The sequence below is a fragment of the Bombina bombina genome, chromosome 1, assembly GCF_027579735.1.
Source record: "Bombina bombina isolate aBomBom1 chromosome 1, aBomBom1.pri, whole genome shotgun sequence".
Taxonomy (NCBI): domain Eukaryota; kingdom Metazoa; phylum Chordata; class Amphibia; order Anura; family Bombinatoridae; genus Bombina; species Bombina bombina.
Window position 1 is genome coordinate 1,444,428,744 of NC_069499.1, and position 12,258 is coordinate 1,444,441,001.

At 36.1% G+C, this 12,258-nt stretch overlaps 1 long non-coding RNA gene across 1 annotated transcript; it reads right to left on the reverse strand.

Moving 5' to 3' along the window:
* Positions 1 to 415: 415 nt before the first annotated feature.
* On the reverse strand, positions 416 to 9,892 carry LOC128643202 (uncharacterized). Its single transcript, XR_008399784.1, has 2 exons — positions 9,762 to 9,892; positions 416 to 799 (listed from the first exon to the last, which is right to left on the reverse strand). It is a non-coding gene; the product is annotated as an uncharacterized LOC128643202 (long non-coding RNA).
* Between the last annotated feature and the right edge of the window lie 2,366 nt (positions 9,893 to 12,258).

Genomic DNA, 12,258 nt, shown 5'->3' on the forward strand with positions numbered 1-12,258 from the left:
TTCCGAGTAGCTGGGAGTGTCTGTGAGGGAGTGTCTGATGTTGATTGGCTCTAATGTGTCAGGCGGCTGTGACATAAAGGGTTAAAGTTTCCACAATGATGACACATAGGGGCGGATCGAACATCGCCATGTGTTCGCCCACAAACGCGAACGCGAACAAGCTATGTTCGCTGTGAACCGTTCGCGGGCGAACAGTTCGGGACATCACTATATATAAATGTCCCACAATGTTAATCTTAATGGTAGAGTAATATCTCACAACATTTTAAAACATATTTTTTCTACAATAGTTGAAATGTATTATTGCTTCATTCAATTTTTTTGTATACTGCATTTAAATTACACATCCTACAAACATGCCCAGTAAACCTGTAAAGCCATAGCTATATTAATAATTATAGTATAGAATCTAAAATGATGGTTACATTTTTTTATTTTTTTCATAGAGTGGATTAAACTGATCCTCAAATAGAATTTACAGCTTCTTTGGGAAAGAAAAAATTGTTCTTCTTTTAATAAAATATATTTTTTTTATATAGAATTAAATGACATACGTACATTTATATATAAATCAGTATACATATAAATAATTTGACTATAATTGTTTTAACTTTAGATAAGTTATGGTGCACTGAATCCTGTTTTTAATGACCATCTCCACTTCCTATCCATCTTTCGGACTGTTCCTGATGAATATTCCCAGTTCAGCATGATAATACAACTTTTAATCCACTTTCAATGGACCTGGGTGGGTATTGTAGCCTCAAATGATGACAGCAATCTTCAAGCCAGTGAACAACTGAAAAAGGAGATGGAGAAATCTGGAATTTGTGTAGACTTTATAGGAATTATACATTACTCACCAGATACTGCAACTATAAGTACTCAAAATGTTATTCAAATGATTCAAAGTTCTTCTGTTAATGTTATAATTTCATACTGCACTATTAGCAATAGTATAACTTTGCTATCAGAAATGTCAGTCAAACTTGGAAAAGTCTGGATATCATCTGTCTCTTTAAATATTGTTACTGAATATCATTTTAAGGGTTATCTTAATGCATTAAATGGTTCATTTTCAATATCAATTCACAAAGGAGAAATCCCTGGTTTCAACACATATCTTTATAAACCATCTTTGTACAATATGTCTGAAAACTTTTTTATTCAATCTTTTTGGAACTTTAATTTTAAATGTACAAAGATATCTCAAGATGGATTTTATTACCGCCAATGTTCCAAAGAAGAGAAATGGAATGAATCATTGTCTCGATTTGAGTCTAATACCTACCAATTTGCATACACAATTCATACAGCAGTTTATGCTCTTGCTCAAGCAATACATGACATGAATTCAGATATTCATCTACTCAAAAAATCTGCCAAAGACCCTTCTGCAAAAATACAATTAAAGGTGACTCTTCAGATATAAATATTTCCAGATTTGCAATATTGTCTATTTGTTACTAGCTATATTTTCTTTGCCCATATTTGTTCATTTTCTTTCAGCTCACAGTATGTTAAAACAGTTTAGATAAGCATGTGCATAATACTGTTTACATACTTAGGGCTAGATAGCGAGTGGAGCGCTAAATTTCATGTTAGCGCTCATGAAAACCTAGTAATCTTAAGGCACGTTATTGAAATATTGAAAAGTGGTGCAGTATATTTTGTTTTCACAATCGCGAAAACTCCACTAGTTTGTTGAGCTGCACTCGGATTCAAAGTTATAAAAACAAACTTATTTCGCCCAAGTGGTAACCTGACTAGCGCTAAATTTTGAACATCGAATATAGCGTGCGCATTCATGTATTCCGCCCTAGAAGTCAATGGAGAAAAAAGTATAATAAATAAATATTTCTACATATATCTGATGTTTTTTTGGTACAATATATATTTATACCAATATGTATAAATGATTATATATAGGTATATATAGGTATAGATATATAAATATATATATAGGAATATCTATTTAAAAATACATAGCACATACTCTGCTATGTACAGAACATTGGAATGTGAAATATTTACAGTAAATACACAGTTAAACACACACACATATATATATATATATATATATATATATATATATATATATATATATATATATATATATATATATATATATATATATATATATACATACATACAGTCTTACCACTGCACTCCCTCTTAAGTGTTAGGCTGGTGCAGAGATCCAAATTCGCACAAAGCTTCACACACCTCACAACACAGCTTAGTAACTCACTTGTCTTTTATTTTCAATCCAGTTACATCCCAACGTTTCAGTCCAGGCACTGGACCTTTGTCAAGTGAAACTTCACACAAGTTCATAAAATATTCCAAACAACATAATGAAATTAAACAATGCATACCAGTTTTTAAACAAAGTGCCAAACAGCTTCCTCACAGCTCCCAGAAGTGACAATAGAGTCAAACTTTTTTTTACATGCTCATTTATCAACTATATTCAAATAAATAATAATGCCAACTGATCTACACAGAGCTAACTAGGTGAACAGCATTGGTTTTGAGATAACATTTATACGGATCTCCAATACTATCCTATTAACCTTTGCCATAGCAAGCAATACACAAATGGCCCCCTTGTCACTTCCGGTCATAAAACCTTATCATAAACAATCTAACACTAATTGTTATATACTATTTACATTATATACTTTACATTACAGAACATATGTACTCTTAATCATATAACCACAATATTATAATTATCTTTCAGGGACTTCAGGGTAGCACTTTCTTCCTTAGTTAAATGGTAATAACACCTCTCAGCTGTAGAGTAAACATCATGTTTCACCAATCTAGTAAAAATAGTAATAGTTGCATGCTTGCTTGAAAAATCCTGTGTAGTCTTTGATTTGAATTTTGATTTACCAGAAGGGGGCACATTTTTAAACAATTCACTAAGGCTTAACAGCCTCTGCATTTTTTACACCTCTAAATCAAGTTATAATTTACTTTGGGTAAATGCAGGGATGAAATTAAGACCTTTAGAGAGCAATGATACCACTGATTAAGACAGTTTGTAATCACTCAAAATATAGATTACCTCCGGTTCTCTCATCTTGTGCTGCACCTTGTCCTTATTCCTATACATTGTTTAATTTCATTATGCTGTTTGGAATATTTTGTGAACTTTTTTGAAGTTTCCCTTGACAAAGGTCCAGGAGCCGATCTGATATACAGCATCGCCCGCAAAAGCCGAGACGCCAAATTTTGCACTGGTTTGGTATCCTATATACGGCGTAACATAGAAGTTACGCTCGTATATTCCACCCTTCGGCCGTAGTTTTTTGGCCCATAGAGTGATATACCAAGTTTTTTTTAGGCGGCGACAGTTGCTAAAGTGCCATAAGTCACTGGCGACTCCAGAAATTTGTACTTACGCTTATTTCTGGACATCGTCAGTTTGTCCGACTTACGGCACTTTAGCAACTGTTGGCGCTGTATATATGATAGCTCGCTGTGCGAGGTGAAACTACGGGTGGCGCAGGTTTCCACGCTTGCGCCGAAACCTGTGCCGTATATCGGATCACGCCCCCAGTGTCTGGACTGAAATGTTGGGATGTAACTGGATTGAAAATAAAAAAAGTGAGTTACTAAGCCGTGTTGTGAGGTGTATGAAGCTTTGTATATATATATATATATATATATATATATATATATATATATATATATATATATATATATATATATATATACATTTTTATGAGATGGTGTTATTATGAGTTTTACTTTTCTTTTTAATGTATTTTTTAAGTGTTTTGTGCAACTTTTTAGTTTTGTAAAACAGTTAACCACAGTTCTGAGATTGCAATTTCCCTCCACTTGTAATATAAGCGCAATTAAAACGGATCGCAAAAACATTAGTAAAAATTAGTAAACATACTGTAAAATATATAGATATATTCTATTTTATGGATTATTTAGAATATTTTACAGTATATTTAACCCCTTAACATCATTTAGCCGTTAAGGATTGGCGCTGCTGTCCTGGGCTCTTTCTGCACAAGTGGGGCAGGGCAGAGATCGCTGATGCTGAGAGGGGTGGAATTACTACACTGCAAAAAAATATTTCCATAGCGAAAGGGAGGGAGGGAGAGAGGGAGAGAGAGAAGGAGGGATGGATCCACTACCTACAGCAAATGTGTTGCGAGAGGGGAGCCCTACAGAAAATTGTTTGGAGAGAGGGAGGTGAGGGGGCAGCTACACTACAGAAAAATGTTTCTTTGTTTTTTTTTAAATAAAAATTAAAAAAATATAAAAATGTATATGAACTGGGTACTGGCATACAAATGTAAAATACATATCTATATCTATATATCTATAGAAATAGATATATAGGTATTGATATATATAATAGGGCCGTCTTTAACACAGGGCGAAAGGGCCCAGTCTTTGATGAGGGGGCCAAGAGTCCTAAAAAAAAAAAAATTAAAAAAAAATGTTGGTTCATGCCAGACTGCTGATGTCATGTGACATGGGGGGGACACACAGTCAGTCCTAATACTATCACAGTCAAACATTCTCTGCTTGAGAAACTGTGCCAGACCATGCTGGTGTCATGTGACATGCCAAGCTAGTGCCATGTGCTGTTTTAGATGTGCACTGTGCAGCACTGAATGCTAAGCCATAACTCAGCATCCAGTCAATCCCACTGCATCACAAAAGGTCCTGCTGGGGTTACCACTGTTACCAGGTAACTGCTCTTGTGGTGGGGATTGTTTCTAGGTAGGGCTGACTGTAGGCGCATGCAGCAGAAAGCTGGAGCGGCAGGTACGTGAGGATTTGAGCATCTATTTAGCTGCACACACTGCTCTCTTCAGTCTTGAGTCTGTGTGTCTCGTCTCACACTGTATCCATACAGCCTTGGGCATACAGCATCCAATCTGCTTGTCTCCTTTGCCCTGTTCTTTCTGCGGTGTCCCTAAGATTAACTAACTGAAGTTTGTTAGGGGAACAGTGCTTTGTAGAAAGGTGACAGTGGGAAGAATTAGTGAGTGCACACATGCCCCTCCCCCATGCAGCATTGTTTAGTGCAGGGTGAGAGGGAACTTGTTCCTAGCAAATAAGTGACATGTGCTGCTGTGGCTAATGTATAGTGTCATGCTGATACTTCACACATTAAGGTAAGGTTTATTTTTATAGTTTTATTTCTCTCTGTCTCAGATTTTACAGCTTTCCATAGTAGTTCTGCTGTTACAGAAGAACATTGTTAATTATTTACAGTACTTATACAGTAAAACAAAAATATTTATATACATAAGTACACACATTTATACACATATATATGCATACATACACATCTTTAGATAGGTATATGTATGTATGTCTATGTTAAATCCCTTTGCCTGCTTTCTTTTTATAACCTCTGAGACCTCATATCTTTGAGCTCTTATACATTTTGAATGAATTTTTCAGACAGTGTTATTATGAGTGCAACTGTACTTATAAATAAATGTATAAATTTTGTGCAAATTTTTTTCTCTTGCATAACAGTTAACCAGAGTACTGAAGTCGCGCTAAACCGACGCTCGTCAAATTTTATTGTGCTCAAGCGAACACGATTACTTTCAACTTGTAATATGTGCGCTATTTACAATGTATGCAAAAGCCCCGTAAAAACACTTATCGCTCGCGCTAAACGGTTCTCATCCCACTAGTAATCGAGCTTTAGTGGGGTGCTTGATAAGTGCAGGTAGCAATTTAAAAACAATATTAGAATTTTGCTTTGTTATATTGTCTGCTGCTTTGTGCCTCATAACTTGACCCATTCAAATTTTTTTTTTTTATGTGCTTAGTTTAAAGGGACATAATACTCATATGCTAAATCACTTGAAACTGATGCAGTATAACTGTAAAAAGCTGACAGGAAAATATCACCTGAGCATCTCTATGTAAAAAAGGAAGATATTTTACCTCACAATCTCCTCAGCTCAGCAGAGTAAGTTCTGTGTAAAAAGTTATACTCAGCTGCTCCCAGCTGCAGGTAAAAAAATTAAAAAAAATGAAGAAATGAACAGCAGCCAATCAGCATCAGCAGTGCTGAGGTCATGAACTCTTACTGTGATCTCATGAGATTTGACTTAACTCTCATGAGATTTCATAGTAAGCTTCCTTTACCTGATTGGTGAAATAATATGAGAGTGCACAATGCTAGTCCCTTCAGATGTCCCAGGACAAACACACTAAAATGCTGCTTAGAAATCCTTTACAATGGGAGGTGGCTACTGAGGAACTTTTGAGGTAAAAATCTTTCTTTTTTACATAGAGATGTTCAGGTGATATTTTCTAATCAGCTTTTTACAGCTATGCTGCATCACTTTCAAGTGTTTAAACATTTGGGTATTATGGCCCTTTAAGAATGCGTATTGTGCTGTGAGATTTTCTCCTTTAAAGAACACGTCTATTTTTTGTTTCTCTAATACTATTATAGCACAAGATGTACATTGATAAACATATAATACATAATTATTGTATAATAATATAATAATTTGGACTTGAGGGTCTTGAACTGTTCTCATACTTATGTTTTAAAAATTAATCAGAAAACAGATATTGCCATGGATGTTTATCACAAAAGTAAAATCAATGAATAAATATTATTAATATTATTAATAGATAATAATAGATTTAAAAATACTAAATTTTAATAATAGATCAGATACTACTAGTTCACAAAATTTGCTATGTAATCACTTCTGTGGATGGCAAAAAAAACAGCACTCAGGGATTAAATCATGTGTAACTATTATTGTTTAACATATCTTTTTAATTTTTTCCCCTACAGCTAAATCATTACGTGAAAAATGTTTACTTTAAAACCAAATCTGGGGAGGATATTTTCTTCAACGAAAAAGGATATGTTCCAGGAAGATTTGATGTCACAAATTGGGTGATTTATGCAAATGGAACTGTCAAGATAACCGTTATTGGTAGATCATCAGCCAGTGATCATAAATTACTTATTAATGATAGTGCCATTATCTGGAATTCTTGTTTTAATCAGGTACACCTTTATTTTTTGTGGATTTTCATAGCAAAAAAACCAAACTAATTTTGGTCAGACACATATTCATATGACAAATATCAGTTTGAAATATCCATAGAAAAATTACCTAAGGGGATATTGTTCTCAAAAAAGTTTTATTATCCATTAGAAAGGCCAGTCATTAAACTTGGTGATTTTATTTCTTTGGTAACATACATAAAAAGCTAATTCTTAAACCAGGTCAATATCGATATTTCTAAAAACAAACTGTATACATAATAGTAAGCCAAAATGTAAAGTAAAGCCCCAATATATAAGACAAACAAACAACAAAAGGCTAGATTAAAAGCAGAGTACTATTAAGTGCTAGCATTGCTCAAATTAAATCAATAGAGTTCTTATTCTTGAGCTCATATTTCAAGTTGAAAGGTAAAAGTTATAGTTTAAGCAAAAGCTTCAGGAGCACTAACATCTGGAGGTTGGATAGCATGGTCCTTCTGAAGCCACAACATAATATGCAAGTCTCTCTCCCTATAGACTTCCAAGGGGCTTTTTACAAAACTCTGTTCTGGCTTTCATTAAAACGCTAACCAGAACATGCATTATGCTAAGTTTGCTAAAGCTGAAGGTGCAAGAAATAGTTGAAATAGTGTGGCTGAGATATTTATTGAAAGTATAGGGTGCGCTAAAGAGATGACGGACACCCTAAAAAATTCTGTTTTACCATTTACTTGTTACTTTACCATATTGTGCAATAGATTGAGCGTGGGGTCACAATATTAATAACGTTTCACTTGTAAACGGGCATTCTTGAGAAATTAAACAAACAAGTTTCAAAGAATTTGGACACTCGTAGGTCTTGATAAATTTCAATACTTTTATTAAATATTATTAAAAAAAGTCAACGTTTTGGCTCCAATAGGAGCCTTTTTCAAGACATCAATGTGTTCCCCAAGTCTATGGAGGTTAGCATTGCTGAATTGTGATAACAGTAAGTCTTATATCTTAAAAGCAATAAATCAACTGGATTTTAAAGTCTAATGCAATATATAAACAGAGTGGGTGCTGAGGAATTAAATGGTACAGCTCAAATCAGTGCCAACAGAAGGTCACTTATTTCAATTTTACAAAAGAACATTATGGAATGATGTTACTAATAAGAACTCTTTTCCTTCTTGATAAGATAAAAGAACACTGTTTTTACAAACAAAATGATGGATACTGTTACCTATGCAATATTAAGAAAAAACATCAATAGTCTACATACACTAAAACACAGTCTAATACTCAAGCAATTTTTTCAATTTTAAAAGATTTAATTTAATTTTTCTACTAATAAGGCATTGTATGACCTTAGGTTTCCAGCACCTTACTTCTGTCCAATAAGAACATGGGAGGTGTCTGTGTAACCACTGAACACATGTAAACACTCTCATAGCTGTTGTACATGTGCAAAGTACAATAGTAAAAGTGCAGAACACATCCCAACATGTGATTGTTTAACCTTAGATTTTTGGGGATGTTAATGCTGTCTAATGAGAACATGGGAGGTGTTTGTATAACCACTGAACACATTTAAGCAGTCCCTTATGTTTATTACATGTGCAGTGTACAATGGTAAAAGTGTAGAAGCGTTAGCATAGTTTACCTGTATAGATTATGATTGACTTGAAAAAAGTCTCCATTTAAACTGAGGGGACCTGTCTGACATTTAATACATGTTCACACTAGGTAACTATAGTAATGATTCCATGTGACCACTATTCACCCAGAAGGAGAAGTACATGTAAACAAAGGCTGTGTTTTAATGACTTAACATTGCAACAGAAAATCATGCAAACAGGGTGTGGCAAGAAAAGAAAGTGCTCATTCTTATGAAGAATTTAATGATGCAGCAATAGTAAGTTATGAAATAACTTACGGCTCAATTAAGAGTTTTTTGGTATGAGTGAAAAAGCAGCGTTATGGCTCTTTTTCACTACCGAAGGTATTAAGATTCTTGCAGGTATATCTGTACCGCACACTTTTTTGGCCGTAACGCAATGTAACTACCGCAGATTTCAAAAAGTCCTTATTCAATGAGACTTCCACAGCGCCGGTATTACGAGTTTGCCTGTCTGGCCAAAAAGTGAACGGTACAGCCTATACCGTTAAGATCCGTACGTGACAGAATTCTATCAGCCAACAGGAATTAAAGGTGAAAAAATCCTATTGGCTGATGCAATCAGACAATAGGATTGAGTTTATATCCTATTGGCTGATCCAATCAGCCAATAGGATTGAGCTTGCATTCTATTGGCTGTTCCAATCAGCCAATAGAATGTGATCTCAATCCTATTGGCTGATTGGATTGCATCAGCCAATAGGAGTTTTTCACCTTTAATTCCGATTGGCTGATATAATTCTGTAAGGTTGTAAATGTAGCTGGACAAGAAACCAGAATGTTATTCTGTAACAACTGATAAAAACTGTACCAGCAAGTTAATAAGACATAATGGATAGCAGACAAGATATAGTTAATATCACAATCTGTGCCTTTAGAAATCTCATGCAACTATGAACAGGAGTTGTTAGGTTAACAGTCACAGGTAATGAATTTCACTTGGTCAATAAAGAGAGTTCATAAGTGATTACTGAGTCAATGGATTAAATATGCAGCTTAAGCAAACAGATAGGTTATAACAGCTTGTTATGCCTGTAAAAGGTGGAGGATATGGCATAAATAGTTAATGAATGTTTGTACCTTAGTTGCAGATGAAGAAAGGACTGGATCCGGTTTTCAGAGCAGTGAACAATGTTTAGATAACAATCTACTTACAACTTGGTAGGAGAGGTTACTGTTAGGTCTGGGAGGAACAGATGAGAGCTTTGCAGACAGTGCGCAGCAAGTGAGCAAAAATGAGGAAGTGATCCTTGCGGCCGGGACTTGATGCAGTGTAGGAATCCAAAAGGAAAAAGATCCAGTATGCTGAGCTGCTTGAAGCAGAGAAGCAGGTTCCAAAGTAAGAATCCTTCACAGTTGAAAAAGTAGCAAGGTAACACAGCAGTAAATAACTATAGAGGTTGCTTAAATAAAATAAGCACTTGAATTAGAGGTCAGACTTGAAAGTGGCTGCTGTGGACAAGTTGAACACAACAGGCTAAGCACAAAATAATCAAGCAATGATGTGAAGAAAGGGGAGTGGTTTTATAGGCAGGAGGAATTGAGTGGAATGTCTTAAAGGGACATTACATATCCCCCCACTCAGGACATCCTCTCCGAGGATGCAGTAGAAGGTTTATCAGGATAACGGAGATGAAAAGCCCTAAGCAGTTGAGGAGCATTAACACGGGAGCGAGGTACCCAAGAATCTTCCTCAGGACCGTAACCCTTCCAACGGAGGAGGTACTCCAGATGTCCACGAGAGATTCTGGAGTCCAAGATGGTTTCAAACTCAAACTCTTCCTGACCATCCAACTGAATGGGCGGTGGAGGTGCCTGGGGACGTGAACATGATGCACTCGAGATATAGGGCTTCAGAAGTGAAACATGAAATGTGGGGTGAATTCTGAAATGTCTCAGTAAGTGCAAGGTAATAGACGTCGAACAATGGGGAATGGACCAATGAAATGACTGCCCAGCTTCTTGGAGGGCACTGCCGGTTTCAGGTATTTGGTGGAAAGCCAGACTCAATCTCCCAGTTTGTAATCAGGACACGGCCTGTGTCTCAAATCATAATAAAGTTTTTGCCCAGCTTTAGCAGTGTTTAAATGTTCTTTTAGTAAAGTCAAAGTGTTTTGTAAATTGGTTAAGTATGTTGAAGCTGAAGGGGATGCCGTTCTAACTGGTGATAGTAGAATGGATTGAGAATGGTAGCCATAAGTAGCATAAAAAGGTGTTACTTTAGTGGAGGATGAAATTGAGTTGTTGTAGGAATACTCTGCCAAGGGAAGGAGAGAGATCCAATCGTCCTGTAGGTGAGTGTTGCTCAAGTAAGCCATTCACTTTTTCTGTGAGACCATTTGCCTGTGGATGGTAAGATGAGGTTAGTCTTGGTTGAATACGTAAACTGGTACAAAGAGTTTTCCAAAAATGTTAGAAAAGACACAATGGAAAGATGCGCCAATGGTGCAGATCAATGGTGAATCTTATATGCTGCTGATACAGGACGAACACAGGGTACTCACTTGTATAAAAGGCAATCAGTTATGCCTATAGAGGTGGGCTGGATTCCTACAGCAGTCCAGCTAGCTGATCCAGAGGCAGCTCTCTAACAACATCCAATGAAAGGCAATCTGTTAGAAAAAGACAATAGATAGAGGCGCCAATGGTGCAGATCAATGGTGGATCTTATAAATTCCTGGCAAAAGAAGAACACAGGGTACTCACATATATAAAAGGCAATCAGTTATGCCTATAGAGACAGGCTGGATTTCTACAGCAATCCAGCTAGCTGATCCTTGGTAGCTCCAGAATGCAGGGGGTCATCCAACCCAAACTGTATATCAACAAGTTATGGGGGCAGGATGCTGGGGTTAGGGATTCTCACCCTCCAAGTAGCATAGCAATAAACCATGCACAGCACATAGAGATGGTGAAGTTAAAAACACATTTATTAAAAAAGTTATAAAAATACACCACTCATATTAGTGCCAGTAAAAAGTATGGCTAGTAGAGAAACAGTGCGACGCGATTCTCAGTTAGACTGTTTCCTCAGGCATCATGTCAAAACCCACCTAACATGTTTAATGTGATCAGATGTAGTCCGAGAATAAATCAAAATATCATCCAGGTAGATTTTAACACACACGTCAATGAGGTCTTTAAATATCCCATTTATAAAATGTTGGAAAGTGGCAGGGGCATTACAAAGGCCGAAAGGCATGACCTTATACTCAAATAGGCCATATCTTGTCCTGAATGTAGTTTTCCACTGTAAATATAAAATCAGTGTGAGTGCATTGTTGTGGTTATATAGGGAGGTATTGCATAAATGTTATGGCTTACCCTTCCTTGATCTCTGTAGTATGGGACATGTTGCTACTGGGTGGTCTCTACTGGCACAATAGAGGCACAAATTGGAGATGGTTATTCTATTTTTCTCCTCTGAGGTTAGTGGGGCTTTAATTACACCAATCTCCATTGGTGTGGGGAAATGGGATTCTCTTTCTGTGTAAATAGGTGAGGGTCTCTTTAAAGTGGTCTCTGTAGCGGTCCAGCGTAGTTGCTAATTTAATAAGTCCAGTCAGAGTGTCTGGCA